Here is an 18,252-nt window from a genome sequence, read left to right as displayed (position 1 = left end):
ACTATAAACATAATTTGCAAAGTATTAATTGGCGTTTTTGCCTCTCCCTTTCAAGTAGGTGGCATGATGACACTGGCCTATCTGTGTTGATTCGACGAGATACATATTTCCAAAATCTGAGGCTTGGAAAAGACAGATGGTAGCTCAGAGGTGTGACTCTCAGCTTTCTTTCCACCGTGGGATTGTTTCAAAATTCCCATAGCTGCTAAGAGAACACAGCACAGCTAATCCTTCGAAGATATACACTTGTAGTCATAGAATGGTGAGAAAATGTCTTTGTCAGAGTTTCCTTTGTCATAGGTTTCAGGAGAAACTTTTTAAAGGTCAAGTCATAGGTTTTCTTTGAATTCTTGGATACAGGCAAAAAAAAGAAAAAAGAAAATGTACTTACCGGAAGGAAAAGTGGCACTAACCTCAACAAGAAAGACACTGAGTGATCAAATGGAGCATGTGGTTTTAAGATATGAACTGTAAAGTTACATTTTGATCCTTTAAAATTGTGGGCTTTACGTCTTTACAGCAAGCCTGATGCACTTACCCTGCCTTCTGCTAACTCTGTCTCCCTCTGTCCTTTTTATTTTTTTTTAAGCTTCCTAATACTCTGTAAAACTTCCTTCTTGTTTTCTGTCTCTTTTCTTCTAACACTAATTCGTACTTTTGTCTTTAAGTAGTAAAAAACAATCATTTTCTTTAGCTTTTCTTTATCTTCTTTCTATTTTGTCGAATGCTGACATGATAGTGAGTCAGTGTCTTCAACAGCTGTTGAAAAACTGTAAAATAAATGAAACACAAGCAGGTCCATTCACAGCCAAGCCCAGCTGGGACTCCAGCAGACACTGGTCTAAACGTGTCTGTCCCTCTGAGACAAGCTTGATTTTATGAAGGTCATGACCCATTTTAACTTCTTTTATTAGGGTAACATGAAGAAGGACCCTACTGGATACTCGACAGAGGGTGTCAAGTTCATTATCTCATTTCTCACAATGCGATGACAGGCATTAGTTCCCGGTTTTATATATTTAGCGATGAGCTCAGAGATCACAGCCCAGAGTGGCCGTTATTTGTTCTATAGCATTAAATTTAAAAATGGATACAATTCACATGTTGTTAATGTGCTTCTGTTACATTGTGGTGCACTTTCTCCCCAGAGGTTATTGTAAGATGGAATTCGTTAATAAGGATCTAGCAGCTGTGAGCACTTATCTCACACGTGGGAGACAGGGATCCCCACAGGCAGGGCTGGGTTTTGTTTGGTTCTTTTTAAAAGTCATAAGGAGAAAAGAGGGACTCTTTAAGATTAACACATGCAGGGGTCATCAGTGTGAAGGGGTCACTCAGGCTAGAAATGAGATGTGATTCCGGGAAAGAGAAGAGGAAAAAGTGCTGGATTCTTCACTTATCTAGTCATGCACCGTCACAATCGTGCAAGTTTCCTAATTTAACACACACCTGTATTCCCTGAAATCCTCTTCCTAATAAATATTTCCCAAGATACTGGCAGCAGGCATCCATAAAATGCTAGAGTCCACCTCCAAAATTATTCTATTAACAAAGGCTAAAAGAGAAGGAAGAGTCTTAGTTACCAGCTCACATCTCTCAGAGAGATCATAGGTCCCTCGGGTCCTCTTCCAATGCCAGCACAGCCCACCATCCAAACAGCCTCTGTCTAAACCTAATTCCCATGTCTCTCCTGCCTCCGTGAAAGGAGCAGCTGGTCAGCATCTGTCAAATAAGACCTTCCTGTTGGAAGATGTCGTTCATTTCTCAAGGCTAAACCACCCTGGCGCCTTTGACCTCCTGCCTAGGTCTAACTTTAAACCATCTAAGGATCTACAATCAACTTGCAGATCAAGGAGGTCCTGATGTCACAGCGAATGGGAGTCAGGAGTTGACCCTCGACCCTCATTCTGCCTGCGTGGACCGGGCTGGCAGCATGACCAGCAAAAATGGTTAAAACCGTGAGACCCCGTCCTTCCCGTCCATCCCAGGCAGAGCCATCATTCGGGCAGCCACCAGCATTTATGGAGGGCTCTGGGGGTCAACAAAGCACCAGATTTCCCATCAGTACTTTCTGAACACTTTCCCCTGTGAAGCCCCCGAGTGTGAGCGGCTTACGTAGGTACTTTTGCAAAAAAAAAAAAAAAAACCCAGCTCTTCAAAGTCTGTCCCTTATTCTTTTTTTTTTTTTTTCCTTATTCTTTTTTATTTAGGCACATTATAAACGTTTTGAACCATGATATTCAGGAAGTAATTCAGCTGTGTCTTGGTGATAGAGTGCCATATCTTACTTCACTTTATTATGCATTAGAAAGTGGTCACTTGTGCTCAGCAGACCGCAGGGGCATTTTGTAAAGAGCTGAGGTAGAAAGAATGCCCACCTGCCTTCCGTACTTTACACCTTAGGAAATAATGTGCTACAAACAGGTGTCAAGGTGAAGGGTGCTTTGGGAATGGTAGCTTTGAGCCACTGAGCAACAGTTCACAAATGGACGGAAGCGGGTGGGATGGGGTGGAGCCCCCCTGGCGTTCTGCACAGGCCGAGTCTGGTGACCATTTCTGGGCCAGGCAAAGGGACTAGAGGTGCTGGGCAGCCTGTGCTTTGGGCGGCCCCCAGAGGCAGGTCCTGGTTTATTTGGGAGTTGATCCAGGAAGCGCCAGTGCGGGAGTGGGAGGTGAGGCAGGGGATACAGTAGAGGGTTGGGGTCCAGCGAGTTTCTGCTGTGGGCGACAGGAGCTTAATCCCACTGGGGGTCTGGGGGGGTGGTTTCAAAACATGCCACAGGGTTGTCCTACTCCTGGGTATTTAGCCATGATTCCCACCCAGAATTGATTGAGGACTGTCCCCACGGTCATTAACTCCTGGCCCTCTGGCCTGCCTCTCACACAGGGGACTCGGCCCCCTGCAGCCAGAGGATAGAGTCAGGCAGATAGAGTCAGGTTTCTGCCGTCGGGAGCTGTCCACGTGTGCAGAAACAATGTCGGCCATGGGCACATGGGCAGAAACCAGCTCCTTCTGCTGGAAGCAGAGTCAGCACCTGCCGTCGCCCGCTAAACCCCAGCCCACGTGGGTGGACACTGCCCTGCCGGAACCTCACTGGACCTTGCTGTGTTGAGGACTAGTTTGCTGGTCCCCGAGCAGGTCCAGGGAAAGGAAAGCTTTCAGCACGAGAGACAAAAGTCAGTGACTCTAGTACGACAGTATGGAAATGTGCTATTGATGAGGGGTGTGCAAAGAACCATCAGTCCCCAGTGGGTGAACATTGAAGCAAATGTGGGAGGGAGAGGTGGTCTGTATAAGCTTCTTAAAGGGAGGTGTTTCCTGGAAGTGTTATCCTAGATCACGTGGCTGGCAGAAGGATGCTCTGGGCACTTGGGTCCTGTTAGAGCTTTGTGTCTGCTGACTGTAGGCGGTCATCCTGTTTTCTATTTTTCTGGCATTGCATTTGTGGCTCTCCAGCACGACACCATGGATGGAGAAGGGTTGGGGCAGAGGGGCCTGGGGCAGGGGGTTGGGGGGGCACAGGGGAGAGACCTGCTAGCTCAGCCCAGGATCCTCCAACAGTTTTTTTCTACAGCTTATGGGGAGAGCACACTGTAAAAAACTGTCACTTATTAGAAGATTGCTGGCAAGTTTGTTGCTCATCCATTGTTCAGCAAGTAACTTCCATAGGCTGTGGCTCTGTGTCACCCCAGATTTGCAAACTGTCAATTGGATCCTTCCTTCAGAACTGTCATGCATCAACTGCTAAGCAGTTACAGAGGGTACAGGGTATGGATTCCACCGTGCAGCTGAAGAGATGGTCCAAACTCTTAAGGAGAAATAAGTTTAAATGACAGGGAGTGAAAGAAGGCCAAGCGATAATTAAATGTTGCAGGAGAATTCAGGGACCACAGACAAAGCAACAGTCAGAAGGGAGACAAGGATGGAAGGTTTACAACATCAGTGTCTGCGGCTGGTGCTGGGATGCACTGTCAGATTCTCCTGATACCGTTGCTTCCAGAAGTGCTATCATAGCCATCCGTGGCCGTCAGCACCCACCCACCCACCCCCGCCCCACGCTCAGGGTCCCGCCTCCCATTGCCTCTGGCACTGACCATTGGACATATGGATGGACATGTGAAAGTCCAGCCTCTCATCCCAACTTGGGACAATTCTGAAGGACCATCCCAGGTCGAGAGCACCCTGGAGATGACCCCACAGCCCAGCTGCTCTGCCCACGTCCTCCGTCTTCCCCTGCTTTCCTTTCACAGGCATTGAACCCAGGATCCTGACCCAAGACCAAGTTCCTAGTCAACTTCCTGTGCACGTTCCCCACCTCAGAGTCTGCTGTTCCTGGAACTCAACCCATGGCAGCATTGCTTCAGAACACAAACCTCGTCTTTAGAAGTCCCTGCTTAGATCCCTGGAATGTCTTCATGTCAAGATCTCACCCCTCAGCTTGGCCTGTGAGGCCCAGTTAGATCTGACTCCTGCTCGAAGCTCACCCTGTGCTGGTTGGCAGGTAGCTGTCCACGCTCATCCTGCCAGCCTGGTGGCCAGCCTCCAGGACTCCTGGCATCAATGCAAGATGAAGTGAATGAGTGCTTGAAGGACTGCATGGAGGAGGTGGGCTAGGGTGGTCCTTCCACGAGGCTGTCCCCTCCCCATTGAGTAGCGGATGGAAGAAAGCATTCTGCACGAGTTCCATGGTGCTGTGTGTCCCCTGCCGGCTGTGCCGCTCTGGGTGCCTGGGAGACCAAGGTAAGTGGGAGATGGGGCGGCCAGGGAGCAACTCACGCAGGGCCCAGCTGCTGCAGCTTCTCCTTGGAGCCAGAGCGAGTGCCTGGAGGAGGTGCCTGGGAGGAAGCGGCCTCAGTTTCCAAGATAAAGCCCAGAGGGTGTCCCACGTGCAGCCGGGCAGGGGGAGTGGACTCTGAGTTCTTCCGGCTTCCCTGGCAGCAGGCTGAGGTCACCTGCTTGGTCCAGGTTTTCAGGGATGACATGCGGTCCCTGCCCTTTCATTCTTTTGGGAATCCACACGCAGCTCCCCCTGAACCAGCCCATACAGCCGTCTCCTGCAGGCAAGGGGTGGGCCGGCTGTGTGCTCTCACCAATGGGCAGGGCTAGTGCCAGGGCACAGCTGCCCCAGGTCAGGCCCCACTCCAGGATCCTTGTGTGAATTAAGGCATCTCATCTCCAACAGCCGCAGCAGGTCAACAATATCATTATAACCATTTCACAGAGAAGGAGACTGAGGCAGGCTCTCAGGGCACTCTCCCGTGATAAGCAGTCGCTCTGGCTGGGTTGCAGGGGGTTGGGTGGGGACCCATGGCATGTCCACTGCCACCCACAGAGCCATCCTCAACGAGGCCCTCACGACTCTGGGCAATGACCACTTCCTCTTCCCACAGTGTTCCTCCCAGCACCTGGGAGAACTAAGCTTCTCCCATCTCACTAAAAGGATTACTTCCAGCCTATGCTAAATGAGAAGTCACGTGCCATAGAACATTTAGGACAATTCTATTAGTCACAAGGTATAATTTATACCAACCCAAGTGTTATGCTTGGGAGACAAACCGGTTCCTTAGAAGGGATCACGGGTGCAAAGCATCACCTGCTTTCCAATAGAGCTGGTCGCTGATTTTAGGGATACGGGTCCCACATGGTGACACACCCCTTGACTTGGCCTGACTCACAAGATGCTCTGTAAGACATGCGGCCTTGTGCACCGAGACAAGCACAACGGGCCCTGGGCCCCCGTGTCCTGGGTACCGTCCCTACCCCAACGTGGAGTGGATGGTAACCCAGGCACCCACACCTGCTGGGGTTCACGTGGGCAGCGTGGACCAAAGGATGGCTCTGCAGCCAGGTTTGCACGTGGTCCTCTTTCGAGCCCTCCACCCCAGTGGAGACGAAAGGGGTCCTCAGCCCCAGGCCTTGCGTGCCTTGGCCCCCACCTTGCATCCAGGAAGGAAATGAGCAAAACCCCCAGGTCTAAGTCGGGAGTGAGCCAGAGCCCCTGCCCAGCACGTGTGGTTCCAGGGAGTCCATCACAGGGGCCGTGGAGTTGCGGTCAAGGTCAATGAGGCAGAAAATGAAATGGAGCATTTCTGCCCAGCCGTGCTCACTGTGCCTCCCTGTCTAAGACGGTGGAACCGTACCATGACTCTGCCCCGTCTTAGAACCTCACTTGGGGTTGGAGGGCCTTTCTTCCCCATGGCTCAGGACGACTTTTAGACCGCTCATAAGGAATCATAAGAACTCAAATCCAGCCCCAACTGCTCCGCTACTGCCTGACGCTCGGGCTGTTTAATGCCTGCCAGCGGTAGACTTGCTGAGGTTTCCTACGTCCCCCCAGGGCGGCCAGAATGCCTTCCTCTCTCTCTCCCCCCAGCCCATGTACTTCACGATGTGTCCCCTAAACGCAAGAACATTCTCTCACGTCAGAAATTATCAAAATTAGTAAATTAAGACCTATTCGATCCTATTATCTAATCTACGGACCTTTCTTCAGATGTCACCAATTGTCCCAGTAATGTCCCCGTGGTAAAGGGAGCTCTGGGGTCTGCAGCCCCTTGAGTGCAGACAGCTCCCCACCTGCCTCTACACCCCATGGCCTGGGCATGTCAGCCGACTGTGGTCAGTTTGCCTTGATTGCTGCAGAAGTCTTATTTATTTATTTTTTATTTATTTATTTTTTTGCGGTACGCGGGCCTCTCACTGCTGCGGCCTCTCCCGCTGCGGAGCACAGGCCCCAGATGCGCAGGCCCAGGGGCCACGGCCCACGGGCCCAGCCGCTCCGCGAGAAGACTTACTTTTAATGGATGGCCCTGAGAGGTTTGAGGACCCCCCTAGCTGCCCTGGGGGCTGGGGTCCTGACGCACACACGTCACTTCCAGACCTGGGGTCCCCTGGGGGGTGTCGGTGCCTTAGTGCTGGAGGCCTGATAGTTTCCATGTGGAAAAATACATCCTTAATGGTCACCCAGAAGGCTCCTTGTCGCAGGGCCAACTGCTGGGCTCTGGGATTGCGCTTGCTGGGGACTCAAGCAGCCTCATGGAGGGGCAGAGGAGAGAAAAAGAAAACAGTTGGCTGGGACGGGCGGGGGTGGGTAGGAGGCTGCTGTGTTTTCACGAAGATGAATTAGCAGAGCCCTGGACCTGCCAAGGGTACGGTCCTATTCCTCTATCAAAACAGAACCAGCACCTGGGGATTTAGATAAGACGCCTGCCAAATAGGGCAGCACTGTGGGTGTACGAGAGCCAGGATTTGCCTATATGCAAGTTTAAAAACAGCCTGCCCAGACTCAGAGCCTTGCTGTAAAACTGAGAGCCGTCATGTGAAATGCCCAGGCCGTGGGGTACAGAGGGAAGCGGGGAGCTGTCTGCGTCCAAAGGGCTGCACACCCCGGAGCTCCTTTCGCCCTGGGGCGTTACTGGGACAATGGGTGAAATCTGGAAAAGGACTGTACATTAGAAAATAGGTTTCTGCAGTCGCCTCCCCCCACCCTTATCAGAGGGTGGTACATTCCAAGACCCCCAGTGGATACCTGAAACCTAGGATGGTATCGAACCCTTCATATACTATGTTTTTCCTATCCATACAACCCTATGATAAAGTTTAACTTATAAATTAGGCACGGTAAGAGATCAACAAGCATAACTAATAAAATAAAACAATTATAGCAACATATTGTAATAAAAGTTATTGAATGTGGTGTCTGTCTCTCAAAATATCTTACTGTACAAATTTAATGCCTTTTTCACCTTAGCTAAGCACTTATCAGGCACCGTGGCCATAACTTTTGCAGTTTGAGGTGTGACAGGCAAACTAGCATGAATTTCTTTTTCCTTCTTCACAATTTCAGACAGAAGATTTGTTCTTACCGTAGATCTTAGCAACCTTGGCATGTGACTTTTTTTTGCCCTTTTCTTATTAAATCAAGAACTTTCACCATTTCCGGAAGCGCTTGACAGCTTCTCTTTGGCATATTCGAGTTGCCAGCATCACTATTTCTGTACTTTGGGACCATTATTAAGTAAAACAAGGTCACTTGGACATAAGCACTGTGACACCTTGATCTGATCACTAAGTGGCTACGAAGTGACCAACAGGCAGGATGCAAAGGACAAAGGGGTGATTCATGTCCCGGGCAGAATGGAGCCGACAGCACAAGATTTCATCACATTACTCAGAATGGCATGCAATTTAAAACTCACGAATTGTTCACTTCTGAAGTTTTCTTTTAATATTTTTGGACCGTGGTTGACCTTAGGTAACTGCAACCAAAATAAGTGTGTGTGTGTGTGTATGTGTGCGAGCACAGGCGCCCCGCCCCGCCCCCACCAACACACGGGCCTCCGTGGTTCACTGCAGGGCCTTCTTATTCTTCCTGCTATTCCCTGCCTGACACACAGCCAAAGTCCAAGGCATTATTTTTTAGAGCGGGAACGTCAAAACAGCCTTCAGACAAATGCTTGCCTCTCAGCAACACAAGGGACACCATTAGAGCATCAGACATGGGCCCGCTGTCACCCCGAGAGCAGTTTCTCTGCCTTGCGAGGCACGTGCCTGGGCAAGGGGTGGAGACTCTCACAAGAATGACCTGTGAGCAACTTCTGGGCTCATGGCCTGCCTGTAGCCCTGGGAGGGGGCAGGAGATGGCCGGGGAGCCCCCCAGGGCGTGGAGGGCTGGCGACGGGGGCTGCAGGTCTCAGCTCAGACCCTGGGACTGACGCAGGATCTCCCTCCAGGAGAGAGAGAGGGAACGTGGTCAGCGGGGCCTTCAGGATGTTAGCAGAACCACCGCCTGCAGGAGACTGAAGAGGGTGACAGCCCGGCAGGGGATGCGGGCATCCCCAGGGCCCCCGGGGCCATTGGTTTTGAGGCGAGGCTTGAGTGTGACTGTGACCTTGCTGGTCAGCGTGAAAGAGCAGAACAGTGATGGTAATGAAAGTCACTCTTAACCCTGCTCCCACGATAACAATTATTAGCATATGGTGTGTTTCCTTCCTGTTTACTCATGTCTATAGATACACAAGTGGTGTGATTTGTTTTTGTTTTTTTTTTAACAGGCTTGAAATAACATGCACCATCGCCAGATTCTAATCTTGCTTTTCCCCTTAACATTCTAATGAGCATTTTCCCATGACAAGATGAAGTTTTCTCATCAGAGCTGAATTCTGATCCAATAGCAATGGAGAAAATGTCTGGCGTTTGCAAACTGTGCAGGAAGTTTGGGTGTGAAGGGAAGAGCCGGCAGGGTGTGTGTGTGGGGGGGTCTGGAGCCCCAGCTTTTACTACACTTTCTTGCTTAATGACCAAGTCAGCTGGCTTTGCTGACCTCAGCAGCTTCCTCTGTAGGGGGGGTAATCAGACGTCTCCGCCAGTGGCCGTGTCACCTGCTCTCAGAATCCTCTGCACTCACTCACTCACCCAGAGCACATCCATAAAGACAGTGGCCTGTCCCGGGGAGGAGGCTGGGTTGGCGTGGAGGACAGATTTAGTCCTTGCCTCCAGGACACTATTTTTATGAAAAGCATGATCCTTCGGGTCCCCTCAGTACACAGGGATAGGGAAAGAGGAGACATGATCTCTAATCCCTAGTGTTAGACGTGATCTGGCCACATTCTGTCTTATCACAGTGAAAGCTCAGACCCTGGGAGTTTGTGACGTGCTCGGGGTCTCTCTGGAGACGGCCTGCTCTTGTTCCCAGTGACAGGCAGTAGTTTGTGGCAATCGTTCCTGTGTCTATTGCTGATTTTTTTTTTTTTTTTTACCCTATTGCTTATTTCTTATTTTTGCTTATTTCTGCCATGCTAAAAAGTGTTTCTCAAAATGTGTTCCATGAAGTGCGGCCACGTGGAAGAGTGAAAGGTCATGGTAAGAAGGGGCTCAGGGACCGAGTGAGTCGGGCCCACGCTGGGTTAGAAAATGGAGTGATTCTCTCCTGCAGACCTCGGATGACTACCGGGCAGCACTTTCCATGGAACCGTCGGGGGGAAGGGGAGTTCGTGCATCTGTTTTCCAAAATCATTTCACAGGACATACGCGAAGCACAGTTTGGGAAAGTGTTCTGGGATTGCACTGCCCTTTTACAGTTAAGCTTCTCTAATTCAAACAAAATTGCTGAAAATACCATTTGAATGACAAATTGTTTCTAAAGGAAATGATTATTATTTTTAAAGAACACACAAAGCATTTTCAAGTTGGAAAGCCAGATGGGCTCATCCAATTAATAAAGATCCTTCCTAATTATAAACGCCTTTGGTCTATTAGGACCTAAGAGTAATTTGCTAGTGTCTTAAGAAGACCGAACGTGCTCTCAGCAGCTACATCTTATGCCGCTTTCTTTTTGAGAAGCAACTCATCACCCAATATTTATTCTTTCATTCTTCCTGTTATTCATAGAATCCCGAACCCCAGACATTCCCCAGCCTCTCTCGCTGACAGATGTGGCCATGAGACTGTGTCCTGGCAAGCGGAATCGACCAGAAATAACACATGCGATGTCCGCATCGCATCCTTCAGAGGAAGCTGCTGCCCTGTGTGTTCTCCTTCCCCCCCCGCACTGGCTGGAACGCAAATGAGGCAGGAGATGCTGGGCAGCTTTCGTGGGCAGTGGAGACGCCACTCAAGGGCTAGGCAAGCGAGGCATTGGAAGGAGCCTGGGTGCCCAGACTGCTACCTGTCTTCTATCACTTACATCTCCATCCCAGTCTTAGCACGTGGTTTCCCAGCTCAAGCTCGCATTCTGGATGCTGGTGGCTGCATGAGGCCATGGGACTAACTTGTGTCCCATGAGTGCAAGCGATAAACGCAACTTCCAGGGTGTGTGTAAAAGGGAGCTGTACGCCTCCGCCTTCTCCTTCCCCAGCCAGGAAGTCAGATGTCGGGGGTGGGGGCATCTCCAGCCAGGCCACACCCTGCTTAGTGCCTGGACCATTGGGGGACCAAAGTCATGCTACTCCACTGGGCCACCTACCCATGTGGACTTATATGTGAAAGAGAATCAAGCTTCCATTTTATTCAAGCTGCTCTTATCTGCTCTCGTTTAAAGCAACCAGGCCTGTATCTTAACTAATATACCTTCCATTATCCTCCATACATTTTGAGATGAGTTTCTGGCTGTTCTCTCTGTATGCTTTGAGCCTGGCTTATGGATATCAATACAGTTACTTGAAGCCATGAAAAAAAATCACCTAATGTCTCTGGCATCTGGACAGTGGTGCTGTCTTTTTGCGCTTGAATTCAAAGCACGTATCAAATATACTTTAAAAATCTTACCCAGGCCTCCTTTGCATGGAGTGTGCGTTTCAACCACCATAAATTGTCTCTGTAAGCACGACCTCAATTAGATCATGTACTTCCCCTTCCTATTTGTTTTTACATTTTTTTTTCTAGGTCTCGAAAGAGCTTTAAAGGCTACAAACTTGAACCAAGCACTAATGAGGGTCCATTTAAATGTTTCTTCCTCTGTTTTCCAGCCAACTTTTCATCCTTGCTAACTAAAGCTGATGCAGTGTTTTCCTCTAATAACTGGTTCATATTCCTTGAGTTCTTTTCTTGGCTCGTGAAAGTGGGCTGCAGCTGTTAGCTCATAAATTGCCTTGCTTTTCGAGTTTATTCTTCCTTTATGTACATAATTTACCCAAAGCCAGTTTTCATCCTAATTGCTCCCCTTGCTTTCTGTGTCCTTCAAATTAGAGGCATTTCTAGTCCCCTTCTTTCCAGAGTACACATTGCAAGGCATGATGTAGATGGAAGTCTTTTGAGGTCAGGACTGTTTTCACTATCCTTGGCAGGACTCAGCAGTGTCCGGAGACAATGGCGAGGTCCCCAACCCAGTGGAGACCTTGTTTACCAGTAGAGAACCAAGAAGTCTAATTTCAGCCACAAAGCTCTTCTCTCCTTCCTTCTACTTAGCGATGCAGGCAAGAGCCCTCACTTGGGAACCTGCTCAAACTCGCCCGTTTTGCCCCTTGAGCTCCTCAGCCACAGACACCGGTCGGGTTTCTCCTTAAGCCCTGACCTGCGCTCAGGTGGTCTGGTTAAGCTTTTTGGTTGCTTTGTGTGTAGAACATATTGTTTGGAGCATCAGTGTTCCCCTTCCAATAAATCTATAGGCCCTTTCTCCACATACAAAAGTAACAGCCTTCGTTTCACTTTTTTTGGCTGCTGTCGCATTGTCCAGCATGATGGACGCGGAGATATGCCTCCAGTGCCCTCCTTCGGGACTGAGACCTTGCGTCCCCGACTGCCAGCCATGCTGCTACCTGGCAACCCCCAGCCATTCGTGCAAAGGAAAGAAACTCAATCTTAACCTCTGTTGTGAACGCACTCCTTTGCCATCTTTACTCTGGGCAGGCAAAGGTTTCCGGGCTCATTCTGAAACCCCAAAGTCATGACATTCTGCGTGTGGTGGTTTCTCCTTCTCTCCGTTTTGGCTGACCGGTGCTAGCAGCGCTATGGGTCCCCCGCCACCGCCCCAACTGCAGCCTTTCCTCCCTACTCCCTGCAAAGATGGGCAACTGCAAGTTCCCTCCCTCTGCCCCACTGTCCTGCCTCCTTTGACTCCCAGCGTTTTCTGCAGCCAGACTAACAGCCTGGGGCTGGTTTTCAAGCAAAGGACTGTCTCGAGGTTTGCCTTGAGTGTGTGCACCTCTCAGGAGGACTTGTCTCTGAGGAGGGACTCTTCGTCTGCCCTGTTTTCACGTCCACGTTCATATAAAGGTGTGTTCGATGTTACTGCAGAACAGATAAGTGTTCACCGCGTGCATCGCCACGTCCTTGCTTCCTTGGAGTTTAGGATAATGTCCCACTGGGTCACTGGCAGGCACACCTGAGTTTGCTTTCCTTCTCCGCCCCCCTTTGCAGAATCACTGGCCCGTCTCTAGGATGAGGGATGAAGCCTTCCCCGTGCACTGGCGAGGTCCACCCCACCGGACGCCTAGTGCTTCTTATTCACCGGACCTGTATTTTTGTTGAAATCTAAATCCAGAGTTCAGACTCTTAACCACGAGCCACCCTCTCCAGGAACCACTCTCTCTGGGCCTCTCAGAGCACAGACTCCCATTACAAGTAACTGAAAGCAAAAGCCAGCAGAATATCGTCCATTTCTCTTTGCTCTTTGGTTCTCTCCCAGCTCTGTTCCCATTAGTGCCCTCCTGGTTCATGTGGAGCCTTGAGAAGGCTTCTGCCTCACCCTTCACGTTCAGCTCAAGACTGTAGCCCCGGAGCCACAGAGAGGAGCCAGGATGGAAGGTCGTGCTCGGGACCTGCTCCCCAGGAGAAACGCAGAGAGACTTCGTGGTGAGCGTGCAAGCCCAGGAGGGGGACGCCTGCCGACCGTCCTTCTGCATCCGCATCTGTGTCCTCATCTGTGAAGGGAGAGGTTTGAAAACAGTGACTGGCAGGTCTGGTACCTCTGTGTATCACCACATGGCTGACGCTGCCTTTTCCTTCCAAAGACTGGCCCTCCAATGGATAAAAACCACTGGGCTGTTTAGGGAGGACATTTCGGTGCTGATTAGTAGCAAAAAATGAAGGGATATAAAAGATAGTATTCAGCCTGGGCTGCTGCTCAGGGAATATTTATAACCTGAAGCACACGCTTCGTCTGTCGTCACGGGTCGTGCTGCGGATGCAGTGTTGTCCTGTGGGTAGGGTGGTCTGAGAAGGCCTCACAACAATCTTAAGTATCCAGAGAAGTTGCAAGTACAAAATTAAGACTTTTTATTCCTGAGCCTTTTGAGAATAAGTTTCGGACGTGACACCCAAACCTCCTCCACCAGCCTCGAAACCGTACACAAACATCAAAACCAGGAAATGTGCGTAGACACATTACACCCACTTGTCCTCGGAGCCCGACTGAGTGTCTCCAGTTGTCCCAGCAATGTGCTCTGCAGCAAAAGTGTTCAGGTAAGTATCGGGGGCTGCATTTGGCTGCCAGGTACAGTTAGCCATCTTGTCTGAGACATCTCCTGGGCTCTCCCTGGCTGGCCCGACCTTGACACTTCTGAGGAGGACAGGCTAGTTATATTGTAGCATGTGCCCCAGTTCGGGTTTGTTTGATGCTTCCTTGGGATTAGATTCCGACTATGCATCGTTGGGCAGGAATATCTCAGATATTCTGGTTCTTATCTGGTTCTTATCTCGGCCTATCAGGGGGTGGGCAATTTTGACTCACTCCTTTGCTGATGGTAGAACATTGTGAGGGCTTGGTGCTCAACCCCCAGGCCTTCCACCCAACCATCCATCCATCTATCCCACGCTCGGAACAGAGACTTGCGTTGCTGTCTGTCACCTGCATGGCAGGACTGTGTGCTTCCTCACTGGGACATGAGGGAGGGGACAGTGGGAGAAGGTTACGTGGCACTTGGACATATTCTCTACTTAATGATTTAGTCCAGAGGCAGTGGACTTTCAAATGACAGAACAGATGCTGTCCACAATTTACATGCTCAGAAATAAGAGGCTTGCCCTCTTCACGTTCTGTGAGGGCTAAATGGCTTCGACAGGGACAGCATAGCTTTAACACAAAATACACTGTCAGATTGTCAATACTGGGTTCATTCCTATTGATTGTCATTTGTAGCAACAATGTAGATAGCCGTTGGGTTTTTTCTTTAAGAAAAAGAGAACGTGCCTTGGTTTTAAAATTTAGAGTGTTCTTCCCAAGAGTGGGAAAGCTGAACCCAACATGAGTCCTGGACTCTGACATGGAGGGAAACCAGCAGGAGCCCAAACCATGAATTAACTTTCAAAGAAAAACATTTCCAACAGAGCCAATGAAATATTCATTTATTGTCAAATGATAGCCCCACAGAAAATCTACCATCTAGTCTCCTGAAATAAGATTTCTAGGACTCCTCAGTTTCTGGCATCCAGTGATCGAACCAGCAATTTTTCTGAGTATTTGGCTGGACTCCTGGAAAGTTATACAAGTGTACAATTTGAAATGAGACAATATGATTGATGTGAAGTCCAGAGTAAAACACAGGGAATGAATTGTCTTTTAAGGGCTGGACCAAAGCAAGTTCTTCTGTTACTGGCATTATACTGAAGCAAGAAGTACTTAAGTTACTGGGCAAAAGAGAAATAAAAGTTGCATTCAGCCACCATGTCAAATGAGTTGGAAGTGGGTCTGTCTGGTAAATATGATCCTTTTGAGTCTCCACCTTGGGCAGTGGATCAAGGAAGCAGGATTCTGGCCCAGCATTGTGTCTGGGGCATAATAGGCATGAAATACACCCCTCGATCAGTGAATGCATTGATCACCTTCAGTGATGAGGGCAGTGAATCACTAGGGAGTAGAGTTACTTTTTGTACATCTTGGAGCACTTAGTCTCCCGTTCCTGTTTGCAAACAACTAATTAAGCCCACAGCTGTGATGCTTGTAAGGCGCTGGTCCTTTGCTTGCTGTAGAGATGCAAGGGGATAATCAGACAAGTCCCCTGCACTTGAGGGATACAGTATCTGGACGTGTACAACAGATACGTACAGGATACCAAATTACAACTGATAGTGTGAACGTCCAAAGTAAAGGATAAAGTGCTGGGGAGGGAACTAATATCAACAGCTGTAGATTCAGGGACCCACCTCGTGGAGGAAGCAACATGGAAGAGTGTCATCGAAATTTTGGGGTCATCCGTCCATGTCCTGACCCAGTTTCTTGACCATGACCATCTCCTCCCCTGGGAGGTGGGCTCTTGGCCTCCATGTTCAGCTTTTGAGACCCGACTCCCTGGCCACGAGGGTCCAGGCAGGGGCTGAAAACAGTGTTCCAGTGACACCTGGGAGACCTCCTGCTCGGACCCCAGAGCTGCCCTCCTGAGCATGGCTTTCCAGTGGCTCCCAGCCTCCACAAGACACCCCAGGGTCCTGCTTGTAAATCTCCCCTGCTGTTGAAGCTTGCTTCAAGTTGAATTTTGTTTCCTGCCGGCAAGAATCGAAGGTTGATTAAGTCCAAGAAGAGGAGAGAACCAGCTAGCATTTATTTATCTCCACCTGTGTGACAAGCACTGCATTTTTCATCCATTAGTTTGTTTACTGCTCCATGAAGTTGCTGTTATTACTCCTACTTTTATTATTATTATTGTTTTTTGCGGTACGTGGGCCTCTCACTGTTGTGGCCTCTCCCGTTGCGGAGCACAGGCTCCGGACGCGCAGGCTCAGCAGCCATGGCTCACGGGCCCAGCCGCTCCGCGGCATGTGGGATCTTCCCGGACCGGGGCACGAACCCGCGTCCCCTGCATCGGCAGGCGGACTCTCAACCACTGCGCCACCAGGGAAGCCCACTCCTACTTTTAAAATGCGAAAATGAAGCTTGCTGGATTAGAACAATTAAAAGTGCTTCCAGGGAGAGGTAGCAAAGGAACACAGCCCCAGGCTCTGAATATGGTGTGTCATCCATCTCTGCGTCTTCTGGGTAGCAGGTGGGGAAGGGCACAGGGAAGTTGTTTACCAAATGCCACCAACTTAAGAAACACAGATGTGATCTGGTTTTTTGTAGATTTGCCTTGATTATTTTTTCTTTTTCATTCATTCTTTTTTCACCGTACCAATATTTTCCAAGAGTTCCTCCCCAGTCAGGCCGTGTGTTGGGTTCTGGGGCTGCAACAGTGACCAAAATAGTGACCTTCCGGAGCTTAGTGCCAGGGTGAGACGATGTGTCAGTGTAGGGTTACCAGGTGCTGCCAGTGCTATGGAGAAGGCTCCAGGGGCGCAGAAGGAGATGAAGTGGGAAGCGGGGAGGGACCCGGGCGGGATGGAATGGCCGGCACAGGCAGGAGCCTGTTGTCCGAGCTCCAGAGACACGGGATCCCCAGGTGGCGTGGCTGGGACGAGCCCCCTCCCCCGGGCCTGACTGGCCCAGCCCTGAAGCTCCGATGCGCCGTCCTGGGCTCTCAGGGGTCAGTGCGGTTGTGGGAGGGCCACAGCCAGCCATGGTCCACGCCATCCCAGGCTCTGCGATGTCCCCTGAGCCCCGTCCTCCTCTCAGCGCCCCCGGGCTGTACCCAGACCACCTTCTGGGCTTCTATAGGCAGCTCGTTTCCTGGTGGGCTTCCAGCCTTTAAGCTTGGAGTTTGCCTGCTCTGTCATTCCTCATAAGCTCTGGAATTCCATTTCCCAAAGAGTGGAACTAGGTCTCGTCTTTCTTCATCCGGCCCTGTCCAGAGCATGTCCGGGTCCTGCTCCAGTGCAGACAGCCTCAGCCCACCCAGCTGCTCCTTCCTGAGCCATGTGACTCAGGGCTGGGGGCCCTCTGACTCCCGTGCCCACTGTGATGATCACCCCAGCTCCACCCGGTTTGGAATGACCCCAGACAGCCAGTCCATTCTCTCTGCTCTGGTGTGGCTCCTGGCCTGGGCCCGCTCCCTGCAGCTTGCGTGAGTCCCGGGACACCTCACGGCTACGGCAACTGGATTACAACACACCTTTGAGCCCACGTCACAGACAGAGCTGGGGAAGGAAAGGTTTGGAGTCAGACGGGGTTTCTGAGCCTGTGTGGCCAGATCAGCATGAGGTCACATAGGAGCTACGTCTGATCCCACGCCATCACCAATGCAGTTCCAGCTCTCGTTTGACCAGCCCTACTGGGGCCACTGGTCACAGGCACATGATACTTGTTAAAGTATTCTGAATCCGAATAAAAGCCATTCCTACAGGCTGCGTGTAATAACCATGTCCCTGTCCACTCTGGCCCCAGCAGCTGGTGGCCAGATGCCTTGCGTCTCCTCAAGGCAATGGCAGGCTAGTGGGGGAAAGGTCTGTGTTAGTCCCGTTCTGCTGTGTCACCGAGAACCTCAGAGCCTCCGCCCGTGACTAGAAGGCCGCACGCTTCCTTCTCTGACTCACAGACCAGAGGGTTGGCTGGGGTTCAGCTCTGCTTGGCTGGCCTGCCGGCTGCGCCCAGGGCTGGAATCAGTGCCACTGGCTGAGCCCAGCCTCCAGAGGACGGGAAAGGTATCCCACCCACTCTGGTGGGACTGCTGTGCGACCCCAGGGGAGAGGGCCCGGGATGGCCTTCCCATCCACCACAGACACAGACGCACGTGGGGCGTAACGATGCCATGAGGACATGAAGCCCTAAGACCACACTCGGGGAGGGTCAGTGGCTAACCCTGATGGTCACTGTGGTGCTTTTGCAAGCGAGGCCTGATGGAGCCCAAGACAGAAGCCCTGGGCAGGATGCATGGGAGACCTTCTCGCCAGCTTGCGTCACAGCGTCAGCAGGAATTGCATCAGCAGGAATCCCGACATGCGTGGAG

The sequence above is a fragment of the Aethalodelphis obliquidens genome, unplaced genomic scaffold, assembly GCF_003676395.1.
Source record: "Aethalodelphis obliquidens isolate GAN/ISIS:26980383/991018 unplaced genomic scaffold, ASM367639v1 scaffold18, whole genome shotgun sequence".
NCBI classification, from domain to species: domain Eukaryota; kingdom Metazoa; phylum Chordata; class Mammalia; order Artiodactyla; family Delphinidae; genus Aethalodelphis; species Aethalodelphis obliquidens.
Note: the sequence above shows the minus strand (reverse complement) of the source record.